The sequence below is a fragment of the Bubalus bubalis genome, chromosome 6 (genome assembly GCF_019923935.1).
Source record: "Bubalus bubalis isolate 160015118507 breed Murrah chromosome 6, NDDB_SH_1, whole genome shotgun sequence".
Lineage (NCBI taxonomy): Eukaryota > Metazoa > Chordata > Mammalia > Artiodactyla > Bovidae > Bubalus > Bubalus bubalis.
The window spans coordinates 8,258,286-8,276,148 of record NC_059162.1 but is presented as its reverse complement, the minus strand read 5'-3'; the positions used below and the strand labels follow the sequence as shown (position 1 = coordinate 8,276,148).

The following is a 17,863-nucleotide window of genomic DNA, read 5'->3' as shown; positions in this document are numbered from 1 at the left end:
GGGATCTGGTGGGCTGCCGTCTATGGGGTCACACGGAGTTAGACATGACTGAAGCGACTTACCAGCAGCAGCAGAGAGAGAAGTATATGGCTTTATGAGTATAAAGATATATATAGAGAGAGAGATAGAAGCATGTCTTTATGAATGTATGTGATTAGTAGGATAATTCTAAAAGTGAACTGCAAACTCACAGGGTTTATGAACTTAGAACACGAGTAGACAATATCAAATTGCTGCTCAAAGACACTGCCAGTTTATACATCTGCCAGTGGTACACGTGAGCGCCTAGTTCTCCACTCCCTTTCCAACACTATACCAATGGTTTCCCTGTTTCTGTCCACCCGATAATAAGAACTAATGTGGTTACTATATGCCATGCAGTCTTCATTGCTTTTTATTATATTTTCTCCTTTTGTTCTCAGAAGAACCCAGGCCTAGGAAACAAGAGAATGCATAGTGAGGAGTAGAACCAGGATTCAATCTCAAGTATTCTGACTCTAGAGCAATCAGTTTCAACCATTACACTGTATTGCTTCTTAAACTGTAGGTGAAACGTGGTGTTTCATTTTTTACATTTTCATTTCTTTAATTACGAGGTTTTTTCCCCCTTATGTTTATATGTTTTGTTTTTTTTCCCCTGAAAATAGCCTTTCATGTTTTTCGCCATTTGCTATTGGGCTATTGATCATTTATATTAGCTGTCTGAAACTTTATGTATTGAGGAAATCAGCCCTTTGTCAACTACGTGACAAACATTTTCCCCCAGATTTTCTTGTTCTTTTTTTTTTTTTTTCTATTTTTTAAAAAATTTAATTCCCCCAGGTTTTCATTTAATTTTTGTTTGTGGCTTTTTTTTTTTTTTTTTTGCCATAGACATCTTCTTAATATTTATGTAGTCAAATATATTACTCTTCCTTTCTGTGCTTCCATATCTTGTGCTTTGAAAGCTTTTTGTAAATTCCAGTATTTACCCCTGGTTACAGTTTTTATATTTAAATTTTTGTTCTGTTGGTTTTTGTTTTGGTGACTAAACTGAGGTCAGTCTCTAGATACCTAACTAGTTGTCTCAGCATCATTTACTGAATAAGCCGTCTTTTCCTACTGACTTGAAATACGACCTTTATTGTATTCCCGGATATTTGGATCTCTTTCTGGATCCTCTAGCCCATTCTTCTGTGGGGAGACGTGACCATTTTAGGTTATTTGTGTCTCTTTAAAATCCATGGTTCAATCCTGCCTGAGTCCTGTGTGAATTCTCCACTTAGTGTTTCACAGACACTTACAGGAATTGTAATATAATCAGTAACAGGCATTTACAAGCTTCTAATAAAATTGTATTAAATTTTAGCCATTCTTCTGATTGACTGCTTGACTTCAGGTACAGCTGTTGTTCTTTCATCAAACCAACTCTTTCAAAGTTGGAAGGGCTCATAAAGGCCCCACTGAAAAAACAGGCCTCACGATATTTTCATGATTTGATTCAGTTCTCTAATGCCTGAAATAGACCATTCAGTTCAGTTCAGTTCAGTCGCTCAGTCATGTCAGACTCTTTGCAACCCACGGACTGCAGCATGCCAGGCTTCCCTGTCCGTCACCAATTCCCGGAGCTCACTCAAACTCATGTCCATCGAGTAAGTGATGCCATCCAACCATCTCATCCTCTGTCGTCCCCTTCTCCTCCTGCCTCCAATCTTTGCCAGCATCAGAGTCTTTTCTAATGAGTCAGTTCTTTGCATTGTGTGGCCAAAGAACTGGAGTTTCAGCTACAGCATCAGTCCTTCCAATGAATATTCACGACTGATTTCCTTTAGGATAGACTGGTTGGATCTCCTTTCAGTCCAACGGACACTCAAGAGTGTTCTCCAACACCACAGTTCAAAAGCATCAATTTTTCGGTGCTCAGCTTTCTTTATAGTCCAACTCTCATATCCATACATGACTATTGGAAAAGCCATAGCTTTGACTAGACAGAACTTTGTTGGCAAAGTAATATCGCCGCTTTTTAATATGCTGTCTAGAAATGGTATGGACCTAACAGAAGCAGAAGATATTAAGAAGAGGTGGCAAGAATACACAGAAGATCTGTACCAAAGGGATCTTCACAACCCAGATAATCATGAAGATGTGATCACTCACACTCACCTAGAGCCGGACATCCTGGAATGTGAAGTCAGGTGGGCCTTAGGAAGCATCATTAAGAACAAAGGTAGTGGAAGTGATGGAATTCCAGTTGAGCTATTTCAAATAGTAAAAGATGGTGCTGTGAAAGTGCTGTACTCAATATGTCAGCAAATTTGGAAAACTCAGCAGTGGCCATCAGACTGGAAAAGGTCAATTTTCATTCCAGTCCCAAAGAAAGGCAATGCCAAAGAATGCTCGAACTACCGCACAATTGCACTCATCTCACACACTAGTAAAGTAATCCTCAAAATTCTCAAAGCCAGGCTTCAGCAATATGTGAACTGTGAACTTCCAGATGTTCAAGCTGGTTTTAGAAAAGGCAGAGGAACCAGAGATCAAATTGCCAACATCCACTGGATCATTGAAAAAGCAAGGGAGTTTCAGAAAAACATCTATTTCTGCTTTATTGACTATGCCAAAGCCTTTGACTGTGGTAATAAACTGTGAAAAATTCTGACAGAGATTCTGACCAGACCACCTGACCTGCCTCTTGAGAAACCTGTATACAGGTCAGGAAGCAACAGTTAGAACTGAACATCGAACAACAGACTGGTTCCAAATAGGAAAAGGAGTACGTCAAGGCTCTATATTGTCACCCTGCTTATTTAACTTATTTGCAGAGTACATCATGAGAAATGCTGGGCTGGATGAAGCACAAACTGGAATCAAGATTGTTGGGAGGAATATCAATAATCTCAGATATGCGGATGACACCAACCTTATGGCAGAAAGTTAAGAGAAACTAAAAAGCCTCTTGATGAAAGTGAAAGAGGAGAGTGAAAAAGTTGGCTTAAACTCAACATTCAGAAAACTAAGATCATGGCATCTGCTCCCATCATTTCATGGCAAATGTGGAAACAGTGGAAACAATGGCTGACTTTATTTTGGGGGGCTCCAAAATCACTGCAGATGGTGATTGCAGCCATGAAATTAAGACTGTTGCTCCTTGGAAGAAAAGTTATGACCAACCTAGACAGCATATTAAAAAGCAGAGACATTACTTTGCCAACAAAGGTCTGTCTAGTCAAGGCTATGGTTTTTTCCAGTAGTCATGTATTGGTGTGAGAGTTGGACTATAAAGAAAGCTGAGCTCCAAAGAATTGATGCTTTTAAATTGTGGTGTTTAAGAAGACTCTTGACAGTCCCTTGGACTGCAAGGAGATCCAATCAGTCCATCCTAAAGGAGATCAGTCCTGGGTATTCACTGGAGGGACTGATGCTGAAGCTGAAACTCCAATATTTTGGCCACCTGATGTGGAGAGCCGATTCATTTGAAAAGACCCTGATGCTGGGAAATATTGAGGGCAGGAGGAGAAGGGGACGACAAAGGATAAGATGGTTGGATGGCATCACTGACTCAATGGACATGGGTTTGGGTGGATTCCGGGGGTTGGTGATGGACAGGGAGGCCTGGCGTGCTGCAGTTCATGGGGTTGCAAAGAGTCGGACACGACTGAGTGACTAAACTGGAACTAGGTTGGTCATAGCTTTCCTTCCAAGAAGCAAGCATCTTTTAATTTCCTGGCTACAGACACCATCATCTGCAATGATTTTGGAGCCCCAAAAATAAAGTCTGTCACTGTTTCCATTGTTTCCCCATCTATTTGCCATGAAGTGATGGGACCAGATGCCATGATCTTAGTTTTCTGAATGTTGAGTTTTAAGCCAACTTTTTCACTCTCCTCTTTCACTTTCTTCAAGAGGTTCTTTAGTTCTTCTTACTTTCTGCCATGAGGGTGGTGTCATCTGCATATCTGAGGTTATTGATATTTCTCCTGGCGGTCTTGATTCCAGCTTGTGCTTCATCCAGCCTGGCATTTTGCATAATGTACTCTCCATATGAGTTAAATAAGAAGGGAGACAATATTCAGCCTTGATGTACTCCTTTCTGGATTTGGAACCAGTCTTTTGTTCCATATCCAGTTTTAACTGTTGCTTCTTGACCTGCATACAGATTTCTCAGGAGGCAGGTCAGGTGGTCTGGTATTCCCATCTCTTTAAGAAGATGGTACTCTCTCCACAGTTTGTTGTGATCCACATAGTCAAAGGCTTTGGCGCAGTCAATAAAGCAGAAGTAGATGTTTTTCTGGAACTCTCTCACTTTTTTGATGATCTAACGGATGTTGGCAATTTGATCTCTGGTTCCTCTGCCTTTTCTAAAACCAGTTTGAACAACTGGAAGTTTTCGGTTCATGTACAGTTGAAGCCTGGCTTGGAGAATGTTGAGCATTACTTTGCTAGCATGTGAGATGAGTACAATTGTGTGGTAGTTTGAACATTCTTCGGCATTGCCTTTTTGGGGACTGGAATGAAAACTGACCTTTTCTAGACCTGTGACCACTGCTGAGTTTTCCAAATTTGCTGGCATATTGACTGCAGCACTTTCAAAGCATCATCTTTGAGGATTTTAAATAGCTCAACTGGAATTCCATCACCTCCACCAGCTTTGTTTGTAATGACGTTTCCTAAGGCCCACTTGACTTTGCACTCCAGGATGTCTGGCTCTGGGTGAGTGATCATGCCATCGTGGTTATCTGGGTCATGTTGATCTTTTTTGTATAGTTCTTCTGTGTATTCTTGCCACCTCTTCTTAATATCTTCTGCTTCTGTTAGGTCCATACCATTTCTGTCCTTTATTGTGCCCATCTTTGCATGAAATGTTCCCTTGGTATCTCTAAGTTTCTTGAAGAGATCTCTAGTCTTTCCCATTCTATTGTTTTCCTCTTATTTCTTTGCACTGATCACTGAGGAAGGCTTTCTTTTTTTTTTGAAATCATGAAATTTGTTTATTTATTTCAGGCCAAAGAATCCCCCCAAACAATGAAGATTCTTAGGAGGATATGGCGGAAACACTGCAAAAAGATCATAATCATCAGCATGGCAATTCTTTTTTCAATCATCATCATTCTTTTAAGTACAAACGTTATACCAACTTGACCCTTCTCCCCATCTACAGCGGATACCAATAAATTGTTATATATAACTAGAGAATTCTACCACCACCAATTACAAAAGCATTCTCTAGTAGTGGTAGGAGAGCTTCCCTGGTGACTCATATGATAAAGTGATAGGAGGAAGGGAGGAAGAGGGGGTTGCAGTATTTCCTTGTCTCTTTGGTGTTGACTGTTGTCTTTGTATCTCTTCCATTTCTGAAACCCCATTTGGGTTGAGGGGTGGGGGGTTGTTTTTGTTATTACCATTGCTCCACTGCTATTCTGTTACTATTACAAGCACAAACCCTGGAATCAGACTGCCAAGTTTCAGCTCTGCACTCTGCCACGTACCACAGAGGTGACTTTAGACAAGTTGGTTATGTTTGGTGCTGAGTTGGTTATGTTTGGTGCTGTTTTCGTCTTTAAAATGGAGCTAATAATAATACCACACAGTTGTCTGCTGCTGCTGCTAAGTCGCTTCAGTCGTGTCTGACTCTGTGCAACCCCATGGACTGCAGCCTATCAGGCTCCCCCATCCCTGGGATTCTCCAGGCAAGAACACTGGAGTGGCTTGCCATTTCCTTCTCCTGAGGAAGGCTTTCTTATCTCTCTTTGCTATTCTTTGGAACTCTGCATTCAAATGGGTATATCTTTCCTTTTCTCCTTTGCCTTTAGTGTTTCTTCCCTTCTCAGCTATCTGTAAGGCCTCCTCAGCAACCATTTTGCCTTTTTGCATTTCTTTTTCCTGGGGATGGTCTTGATCACTGCCCCCTGTACCATGTCATGAACCTCCATCCATGGTTCATCAGGCACTCTGTCTATCAGGTCTAATCCCTTGAATCTATTTCTCACTTCCACTGTATAATTTTAAGGGATTAGATTTAGGTCATACCTGAATGGTCTGGTGGTTTTGCCTACTTTCTTCAATTTAAATCTGAATTTGGCAATAAGGAGTTCATGATCTGAACCACAGTCAGCTCCCGGTCTTGTGTTTGCTGACTGTATAGAGCTTCTCCATCTTTGGCTGCAAAGAATATAATCAATCTGGTTTTGGTGTTGACCATCTGGTGATGTCCATGTATAGAGTCTTCTCTTGTGTTGTTGGAAGAAGGTGTTTGCTATGACCAGTGTGTTCTCTTGGCAAAACTCTGTTAGCCTTTGCCCTGCTTCATTTTGTACTCCAAGGCCAAACTTTCCTGTTACTCCAGATATCTCTTGACTTCCTACTTTTGCATTCCAGTCCCCTATAATGAAAAGGACGTCTTTTAGATTTTTGTGAAGGTCTTGTAGGTCTTCATAGAACCGTTCAACTTCAGCTTCTTCAGCATTACTGGTTGGGGCATAGACTTGGATTACTGTGATACTGAATGGTTTGCCTTGGAAACAAACAGAGATCATTCTGTCATTTTTGAGACTGCATCCAAATACTGCATTTCAGACTCTTTGGTTGACTATGAGGGCTATTCCGTTTCTTCTAAGGGATTCTTGCCCACAGTAGTTGATATAATGGTTATCTGAGTTAAATTCACGCATTCCAGTCCATTTTAGTTCACTGATTCCTAAAATGTGGATGTTCACTCTTGCCATCTCTTGTTTGGCCACTTCCAATTTACCTTGATTCATGGACTTAACATTCCAGGTTCCTAAGCATTATTGTTTTTTACAGCATCAGACTTTACTTTCATTACCAGTCACATCCACAACTAGGTATTGTTTTTGCTTTGGCTCTGTCTCTTCATTCTTTCTGGAGTTATTTCTTCACCGATCTCCACTAGCATATTGGGCACCTACTGACCTGGGGAGTTCATTTTTCAGTGTCCTATCTTTTTGCCTTTTCATACTGTTCTTTAGACCATTAGGAAATCTTTTATTTGGATTGGGATCATCTGCCATTGAACAACAAACTTACTTTGTGTCTAGAGGAAATGTATAAACTGTATAATTGAGGGCAGCTACCACCTTGAGCACTGGAATCAGATTGCATGGATTAAATTCTAGCTCTGCCTAAATGTGTGACTTTGGATAAGTTAGTTGATCTTCCTGGATCTGAGTACCCTTATGGTGTGAAATGAGCATAATTTTAGTTTTGAGCATTAAACATACATAACATGCCTAGTAGGTGCTTGATGCATAGTGAGTGTTCAATAATTTTAGCATTATCATTGGCTCAAGACTGCCCAGTAAAAAGAAGTACATATTCAGGTTACCTGAAACAGAAAAGGGGGAATTTATTATAAAGTTATAGGATATTTATAACAGATTTCAAAAGTAGATAGTATAGTTTGGGTCTCAGAGGGTATTAGAATCTGGACGATAGAACATGATCAGGAAGGGAGATTTTTTTCCCTCCATTTCTTTTTCCTCTGCAAGTCAGCCAACTGATTTGCTTCCTCACTGACAGCCACCATCCTGAGATAACTTGGGTTCACACCTTTCTTTCAACCTTGTAAGAAAGAGTCTTAACTAATACAGTAGGAGAGAATGGGAAGAACAGAAAGAATGCTGGTTAGTTTAAGTGGAGAGAGACCATAGAAGGTAAAACTTTTGCTTTGAAGCAGCAGATCTTCTTTTAAAAAAAATAGGTAATAACTTTCCCACAGTCAGTTATCAGTTTTCTGTGTAGTTTTCCATGCTTTTGTGCATATTCAAGAATAGAAATAGTAGGGATTTCCTGGCGGTCTAGTGGTTAAGACTCCATGCTCCCAATGCAAGGGGCACGGTTGTTCTTTGATTAGGGAACTGAAATCCCACATGCTTCACAAAATGAAATAAAAATAAAACAAATTTTTTAAAGGATAGAAATAATACATAGAAAAATATATTTTATTCATTACCTTTTTCATCTATCACAGCATACATACTACTTTATTTTTAAGATCAAAAGACATATTTTGAATATCATTAAATATTAGTGCTAAAGAGCTTCCTTGCTTATTTTACAGCTGCATAGTATCACACTGATGATGTATTATAATTTATATAACCAGTTTCCTGTTGTTGAACATTTAGTTTGTTTTTAAACTTTTGCTATCACAATGCAGCAATGACTAACTTTGTACATGTGTTATTTTTCATTGTGTGAGTATATTTGTATGATAAATTTATAGAAATAAGATTGTGAAGTCAAAAGTTATGTGCAATTTGATAGATACTGCCAAATTGCCTTCTAGAGGTCATTCCCTCTCCAAACATGTATCAGAGATCTTGAGGCCTTGATAGATTGGTTAGACCTTCAAGTTTGCTTTTATCCTGCATCTCTTCCCAGACATTAAAGAAAAATTTGCATTGTTAGGTAAACTATCTCATTTAGTGCTTTCTAATTGGTAACAGTCAAAAGTTTCTACTTGAACTTTCAGTGTATTTTTACTTCCTATGGCAATTTTTCCCCCCTTTTTTTGTCATGCAGCTTGCAGGATCTTAGTTCCCCAACCAGGAATTGAACCCAGGCCTTTGGCAGTGAAATCTCAGAGTCCTAACCACTGGATGGCCAGGGAATTCCCCCCATGGCAATTTTAAAACCAGAAGAATCATTAGTAGCCTCAATAGTAAAAACTTGGTTGTGTTGTTCAGTCGCAAAGTCGTGTCCGACTATTAGAGACCCCATGGACTGCAGCACGCCAGGAATCCTGTCCTTCCCACCCCCCAGTTTGCTCGGGTTCATGTGCATTGAGTCCGAGATGCTATCTAAACATCTCATCCTCTGTCGCCCTCTTCTCCTTTTACCCTCAGTCTTTCCCAACATCAGGTTCTTTTCTAATGAGTCAGCTCTTTGCATCAAGTAGCCAAAGGATTGGAGCTTCAGCTTCTCAAGAGTCTTCTCCAGCACCACAATCCTAAGGCATCAATTCTTCAGCACTCAGCTTTCTTTATGGTACAACTCTCACATTTATACATGACTACTGGAAAAACCATAACTTTGATTATATGTATCTTTGTTGGCAGAGTGATGTCTCTACTTTTTAATATGCTGTCTACATTTGTCATAGCTTTTCTTCCAAGGAGCAAGTGTCTTTTAATTTCATGGCTGCAGTTACCTTACACAGTGATACTGGAACCCAAGAAAATAAAATCTGACACTGCTTCCACTTTTTCCCCTTCTATTTTTTTCTTGAAGTGATGAGACCAGATGCTGTGATCTTAGTTTTTTGAATATTGAATTTCAAGCCAGCTTTTCACTCTCTTCTTTCACTTCATCAAGAGGCTCTTTAGTTCCTCTTCACTTTCTACCATTAAAGTGGTATCATCTCATCTATTACATAGTTTAGCAAACAGCTCTTGAAGGTTTCTTCCAGATGGCTCCAAAGTGCCCTGCATGCTATTTCATTGGGGCAGGTAATGATGGGTCTTAGAGTGGAGGCTTGGCTTTTGCCTGTTTTCCTGAGCTAACAGGATCTTATCCAACCTGCTATTGGCCCGACTTTGAACTATTTAAACTTCCTGTTTTCTATATATTTTTATAGGAACTGAAGACACAGTTGTGTACACAGTAAATACTGAAAAAATGGATGGCTGCAAATATAGAAACGATTTCAAAAATTCTCTATAGATTACAAATTTCTGACCCTATTTTCTTTCCTGCAATGGGGCTGCAAAGAGTTGGACGTGACTGAGTCCACACACACTAAGTACCACATATGAAGATGCTAGAGGAATTCAATAGGTGGGCAGGTGGAGAGGTGGGGTTAAGAGATTCCTAGGTAGTTTTTCAATATTGCTCTCTATATTAGGAAAAACTCCAGTCCTCCTTTACTCTCACACTACTATCTCATTAACACTTTTGACACCAGATCGTGGGGGGGGGGGGTTACCCATACAAGTAATTCCATGACACAAGCTGGGTATCCTACAATTTAGCTCAAGGAGATAATATCTGGTGCCAACATCAGACCCCACAGGTTAAGGGCTCAGTCCCACAAGACTGCCTGCCCTCCTACCCTTCAGATCCCAATTGCCAAGTCCAGGTTGCTACTTGTGCTTCTGATCAATCAGCTGTAAGTCAGAGATTCCCATAATCCCCTCCTTGAGTTTAGGTAATTTGCTAGAATGGCTCACGGAACTCAAGAAAGTACTCTTTACTGCTTTTTATAAAAGGCAATGACAGGGGACTTCCCTGGTAGTCTAGTGGTGAAGAATCCACCATGCAGTGCAAGGGACTTGGGTTCAATCCCTGGTCGGTCAACTAAGATCCCATGTGCCACAGAGCAGCTAAGTCTGCGTGGCACAAAAAGAGAAGTCCAAATGATGCAACAAAGAGCCTGTGTACTGCCACAAGGACCCAGAACAGCCAAAATAAAATGTCTTTAAAAGAATATGATAAAGGATACTGATGAACCTCCAGATGGAAGAGATGCCCAGGAAAGGTGTGTGGGAAGCAGTGTGGAGCTCCCATATCCTCTGCAGGCCTGCCACTCTCCCTGGAAACTCTCCAAACCTTACTTATCTTATTGGGATTTCCATGGAGGCTTTATCACACAGGCCTAATCCATCCTTAACTCCACTTCCAGCATCTCTCCCTTATACAGAGAATGGGGGTGCGGTTGAATTCTAAGTCTCTAATCACAATTTGGTCTTTCTGTGACCAGCTTTCATCTAGGAGCCCCCCAAGAATCACCTCACTGGGAACAAAAGCACCCCTATTACCCAGGAAATTCCAAGCACTCTATTAGGAACCAGGATCAAACACCAAATGTTAGCATAAAAGATGCTCCTAGAGCCTTTATTACGTAGGTATTTACCAGGGTCAGGAGCTGTGTGGGAAAAACGTGGGCAGAGACCAATATATACATTTTCGATCATCTCACATGCGCATATAGACAATAGCCAAAAAGAGACAGAACTTACGTATTACATAATAAAAGTATTAGGATAAAGGTAACCATTAGAACAAAAATATAAACTCTTTTAAATATCAGAAGATATGTTTAAAAGGAGGGAGGAAGCAAATGAAATAGATCATATGGTGAGAGACCTAAATATACAAAAAATATGTAACATAAAACCGTAAGGCAGGACTTCCCTGGTAGTACAGTGGATAAGAATCTGCCATGCAATGCAGGGGCACTAGTTCGATCCCTGGTGGGGGAAGATTCCACATGCCACACAGCAACTAAGCCTGTTTTTACCCCAGAACTGCTGAGCCCCCAGGCCACAGCCACTGAAGCCTATGCTCTCAGAGCACATGCGCCAAAACAAGGAACTCCAGTGCAGGGAGAGGCCCTCACATCCCAGTCAGAGTGGCCCCACTCTCAGCTACTAGAGAAAGCCTGCACGCAGCAACACAGACTCAGCGCAACCACAAATAAACAACTTTTGAAAAAAAGTAAGGCGGATCTAAGGCCAGACATATTGACTACATCAGTAAATATATAAATAAGCTTACCTCACCTGTTAAAATGAGTTTCGTATTGACTACCAAAGCAAAGTCGAACACTATGCTGTATAAAAGAAATATATCTAAATCGAAGAGATTCAGGAAGCCTAAAAATAAATGACTAAAAATGTACCAGAATTTTTTCTGTAATTTAAGCAGGGGTTGCAATTGTGATTATCCAAGAAAGTAGGATTCTGACTTAAAAGGTTTAAAAGAAATAAAGAAATTTTTACCACAATTAAAAGATCAGAAAAATTATACTTAAAATGGGAGAAACAGAAACACATTAATAATAATAGGAACTTTAACAAATCTCTCAGATCTAGGGAGAGAAAATGACAAGAAATTAGTACAGATACAGACAACCTAAACAACACAATAAATAAGGCACATTTAAAATATATTAAACTCTGAAAGTTGATAATAGAGAATATGGACCCCCACACACACCAACAAATGCATATAAAGGAATCACAAAAATCACAGAAACGTGGTCCATTCATCTTCTGGCACGGCATGTGTGTGCTAAGGCATGTCCGACTCTTTGTGACCCCACAGACTTTAGCCCACCAGGCTCCTCTGTCCTTGGAATTTTCCAGGCAAGAAATGCTGGAGTGGGTTGCCATTTCCTTCTGACCCAGGGATCCAAGTCTCTTGAGTCTCCTACACTGGCAGATTCTTTACCACCTGTGCCACCTGGAAACATTTTTGGCCACAGAAAAAATATCTCAATAAAGTCCAATTTAAATTTCCAAGTGGGAAATTTAAAAACCTGCTGTTAACCACTTCTGGGTCAAAGGAGAAATGCAAAACAAATTGAAAATGTTAATAATGAAAACAAGAACTATGGGAAATAGTTAAAACAGCTGTCAGAGAAAGATTTATAATGATAAATGAATAAAAGTTTAAAAGCAAAAATAAATGAATAAACATTATGACTCAAAAAACTAGGGGAAAAAGCAAAGCAAACCAAATAACAGCAAAAAGAAGAAATTAGTCAAAAGAGAGTCAGTGACTGACGGGTTTGAAAACAACAACAAAAGTAGAACTAAAAAATAAATCCAAAAATGTTTCTTTGAAAAAACTAAATTGACAACTTCTTAGCTGAACTACTCAAAAAACAGGGAGGGGGGAATTTCACCACAAATACATAAAACTAGAAAGAAAGAGACATAGAAGAGGAACTTTTAAAATAGTCTATGTAAATATGTTTGAAAATCTATATTAAGTATATAATTTTGTGTAAAATCCCAATTTAATAGAATTGATTCATGTGGACACAAAGTAAAAACAGACCGTTTAACATAAAAGAATTAGAGAAACTGATTAGAGTTATCCCATAAAAGAAAACAGACCCAGATAGTTTCACAGAAGATAATATCAAACCTAAAAAAATAAATCCTTAGCTTTTCAAGCTATTTTAGAACATGGCAAAAGAGGAACATTTTCAAATTCATTTTCCGAAGTGAGTGTAATATTGATTCCCAAACCTAAATTTTGGAATCATGACAAAGGCTAAACAAAAAACACTATAGATCAACTTCACTTGCTAATACTGATATAAAAATCTTAAATAAGATATTAGTAAACAGAAGCCAATAGTACATTAAAAAATTTGTATCATAAACAAGTGGCTAATATACTCCATGGATGCAAAACTGGAGAGTCAAAGGAAATTCATTAATGTAGTTAATCATATTAATGGATCCAAGGTAAAAACGAAAATGTATGCTCATCTCCACAGATGAATTGATAAAATGAGCCTATCACAGAGAAAGACATACACATTTCTGTTAACCATATGAAAAATGTTCAGTATTGCTCATAATTTTAAAAACATGGAAATTAAAAGTACATGGAGATAGCACATCTTACCCATGAGACTGAATACATCCAAAACTTTGATAACTTACTCTGTTGATGAGTCTGTGAGGAAACAGGCATTCTCATATGCTGAGTACGGAAATGTAAAATGGTACAGCCTCCACATGGAGACTTTGACAGTATCTAACTAGCATGATTATCAGGGCCTTTTAATTAAGCAATCCATTTTTAGAACTCCATCCCAAAGATACTCTAACAGAAGTATGAAAAGTGTACACTATTGTATACAACATTATTTGTAATAGCTACAGACTGGAAACAACCCAACTGTCTGTCAGTAATATGGTACCTCCACACAAAGGAGTACTATACAGTACTTTTTACTGTAAAAAAGCAGTGAGGAAGACGCTGCTATGGAGTGATCGCCAAGAAATACTTTAAAGTGAATAAAGAAAGGTGGAGGACATGTGAATAGTGTGCTATTGTTTATATTTAAAAGGAGATATTAAAAAAGGCAGAGGAACCAGAGATCAAATTGCCAATATCTGCTGGATCATTGAAAAAGCAAGACAATTCCAGAAAACATCTACTTCTGCTTTATTGACTAGGCCAAAGCCTTTGACTGTGTGGACCACAACAAACTGTGGAAAATTCTTAAAGAGATGGGAATACCAGACCACCTGCTCTGCCTCCTGAGAAATCTGTATACAGGTCAAGAAGCAACAGTTAGAATTGGACATGGAACAACAGACTGGTTCCAAATCTGGAAAGGAGTACGTCAAGGCTGCATATTGTCACCCTGCTTTAACTTATATGCTGAGTACATCATAAGAAATGCTGGACTGGATGAAGGACAAGCTGGAATCAAGACTGCCAGAGAAATATCAATAACCTCAGATGTGCAGATGATACCACATTTAGGGCAGAAAGTGAAGAGGAACTAAAGAGCCTCTTGAAGAAAGTGAAAGAGGAGAGGGAAAAAGTTGGCTTAAAACTCAGCATTCAGAAAACTAAGATCATGGCATCTGGTCCCATCACTTCATGGCAAACAGATGTGGAAACAGTGGCTGACTTTATTTTTCTGGGTTCCAAAAATCACTGCAGCCATGAAATTAAAAGACGCTTGCTCCTTGGAAAAGTTATGATCAACCTAGACAGCATATTAAAAAGCAGAGACATTACTTTGCCAACAAAGTTCCGTCTAGTCAAAGCTATGGTTTTTCCAGTCATCATGTATGGATGTGAGAGTTGGACTATAAAGAAAGCTTAGTGCCAAAGAATTGATGCTTTTGAACTGTGGTGTTGAAGGAGACTCTTGAGAGTCCCTTGGACAGCAAGGAGATCCAAGCAGTCCATCATAAAGGAAATCAGTCCTGAATATTCATTGGAAGGACTGATGCTGACGCTGAAACTCCAATACTTTGGCCACCTGATGGGAAGAACTGACTCATTAGGAAAGACTCTGATGCTGGGAAAGATTGAAGGCGGGAGGAGAAGGGGACGACAGAGGATGAGATGTTTAGATGGCATCACTTACTCGATGGACATGAGTCTGAGCAATCTCCAGGAGTTGGTGATGAACAGGGAAGCCTGGCATGCTAAAGTCATGGGGTGGCAAAGGGTTGGACATGACTGAGCTGCCTGACTGAACTGAACTGATAAACACATGTCTTTCTAATAGAAAAAACAATGTAGGAAAAATAAGTGATATGATTAGTGATTACCTTTAGAGAGAGAGAGGGAGAGGAGAAATAATGCAGAAAAGACAGAAGATAAACTTGTTTGAATATACTTTGTTTTGTACAGTTGATTTTAGAACCATGTAAATATTTTGTGCGTGTGCTTAGTCACTCAGTCGTGTCCGACTCTGCGACCCCGTGGACAGTAGCTCACTAGACTTCTCTGTCCATGGAATTCTCCAGGCAAGAGTACTGGAGTTGGTAGTCTTTCCCTTCTCCAGAGGATCTTCCTAACCCAGGAATCAAACCCAGGTCTCCCGCATTGCAGACGGATTCTTTTCCAACTGAACCACCAGGGAAGCCCCCCAAATATTACATATGAAAAATACGTAAATATTGTATATAATTATAAAATTAAAGAAAAGTGAAAGAAAGTGAAGTCGCTCAGTCATGTCCGACTCTTTGCAAGCCCATGGACTGTAGCCTACCAGGCTTCTCTGTCCATGGGATTTTCTAGGCAAGAATACTGGAGTGGGCTGCCATTTCCTTCTCCAAGGGATCTTCCTGACCCAGGGATAGAACCCAGGTCTCCTGCATTGTAGGCAGAGGCTTTTACCATCTGAGCTACCAGGGAAGTAAATTATGTAAATATTTAAGTAATTATGTAAATATTTTACATAATTACAAAATTAAGTTAAAAACCAAAAGTTATTCCTACATAAAAAGAATTATCATTGTGAAAATAATGTGGAAATAACAGCTTTTTTTTTTTTTTTTTTTAAAAAGAAGAGATAGTTGGCTAAATGCAACAGCTATATAAATGAATTATGGCACCCCACTCCAGTACTCTTGCCTGGAAAATCCCATGGATGGAGGAGCCTGGTGGGCTGCGGTCCATGAGGTCACTAGGAGTCGGACACGACTGAGCGACTTCACTTTCACTTCTCACTTTCATGCATTGGAGAAGGATATGGCAACCCACTCCAGTGTTCTTGCCTGGAGAATCCCAGGGACGGGGGAGACTGGTGGGCTGCCGTCTCTGGGGTCGCACAGAGTCGGACACGACTGAAGCAACTTAGCAGCAGCAGCAGCAGCTACATGTTCTATATTTTATCTACTTCCGTTAAACATCACAAATTTCATATCGTTTTCTTTCTTAAGATGAAGTCTCCCTCTAGTGGAGATTAGTTTTCCAACTAGTCCGCCTACACTACAAAGGAAGAAATATTTTGCCCATTGTCTCCAAATCCTTAAATGACGTCAGTATTAAAGTCCAGAGTCAGGGACAAAGTCAAGTGTTAAAAGGAAGCTGGTGATTCATGTCAATGTACGGCAAAAATCACTACAATATTGTCAAGTAATTAGCCTCCAATTAAAATAATTAATTTAAAAAAATAAATAAAAGGAAGCCGGGATGGGGTTGGGTGTGGAGTGGGGCCAATCATGAGAGACTGACCATAAGAGCCAAGAAAATCTAGTTGTTCAACCCAGAACAGGGAAGGAACTTCAACTTCTTGTTGGAGGATTGCCACCACCTCTGCCCAGAAAGACGTGATTAATATGTCAGGGTCGCTGTGTACTCAGGGAAATAGCTCCCCCTAAGGAGTTGCTTTAGGGGAAAATCTGGGTGGGAAACAGTGATGAGTAGATGAAGAGTGATTCTCCTGAGCCAGATAAGGTGTGATGCGGTGAACTCCAGGCAGCTCTCCCAGAGACCCACTGGCGCTTGGGGTCAGATGTGTGAAAGGTCTGCCTCCTCGGAGGCTGACATGGGGAAAGGCACTGGCACGGTCCGGTCCTGGCAGGGGAGGAGAATCAGAGACTAGCCCACACTGACAGGGGTCTGTGGGGATACGGGGGGAGGGTCCTTGTGTTCTGGGCTGTCCAGGGTCTCATCTGACCTCACAGAGTGGGAACTACTCAGAGAAAAACGCCTTTAGAGTAGAAACTCTCCTAGCATCTGTTCCAGTTGCTAAAAGTGTGTGCCATCCTTCCCCTCTCTGTCTCACGGTGGCTTGTAGACAACATTCAGTGCTTGCCACCTCAGCATGTATCTCCAACCTCCTTTACAGTTTTAAATAAGAATACAAAAAGAAGTGAACAGGTAGTTTAGTTTCCTAAATTCATTCTCTGGTCCTATAAAACCTAACTCCTTGCAGGAGAAGGATAAATTAGGAGTTTGGGATTAATGTGTACACACTACTCTCTCTCTCTCTCTCTCTCTCTCTCTCTATATATATATATATATATATATACACATACACACACACACACACATATATACACATACATACACACACACATATATATACACATACATACACACACACACACATATACACACACACACATATGTATATAAACAGATAATCAACAAGGACTTACTGTATAGCACAGAAAACTGTACTCAGTATTCTGTAACAACATATATGGGAAAAGAATCTGAAAAAGAAGGGATATGTGTATAACTGAATCACTCAGCTGTTTGTCTAAAACTGACACAACATTATAAATCAACTATACTCCAATATAAAATAAAAATATTTTTAAAAAATCCACCTCTAGGTATATACCTAAGAGAAATTAAAACATAGGCCCACATAATTTAGACATGAGAATTCAAAGCAGCAATACTCATAATAGCTAAAAAATAGGAACAACTCTAATGTCCAAAAACTGATGAGTAGATAAAATGCAGTATAATCAACAGAATGGAATATTATTGAATAATAAAAGGAAGTGAATTCCTGCTATTATTTCTCTCATCTGGTAAGCAAAGAAATGAATTATCTATACACACTACAACATGGATGAACCTTGAGCTAAGTGAAAGAGGCCAGTCACAAAGAACCACATATTATATGATTTCATTTACA

At 39.6% G+C, this 17,863-nt stretch overlaps 1 protein-coding gene across 2 annotated transcripts in view; it reads right to left on the bottom strand.

The window, feature by feature from the left end:
- CFAP126 (cilia and flagella associated protein 126) overlaps window positions 1-17,863 on the bottom strand; it is a 51,571-nt gene that overhangs the window by 6,193 nt on the left and 27,515 nt on the right. The window lies entirely within an intron of this gene.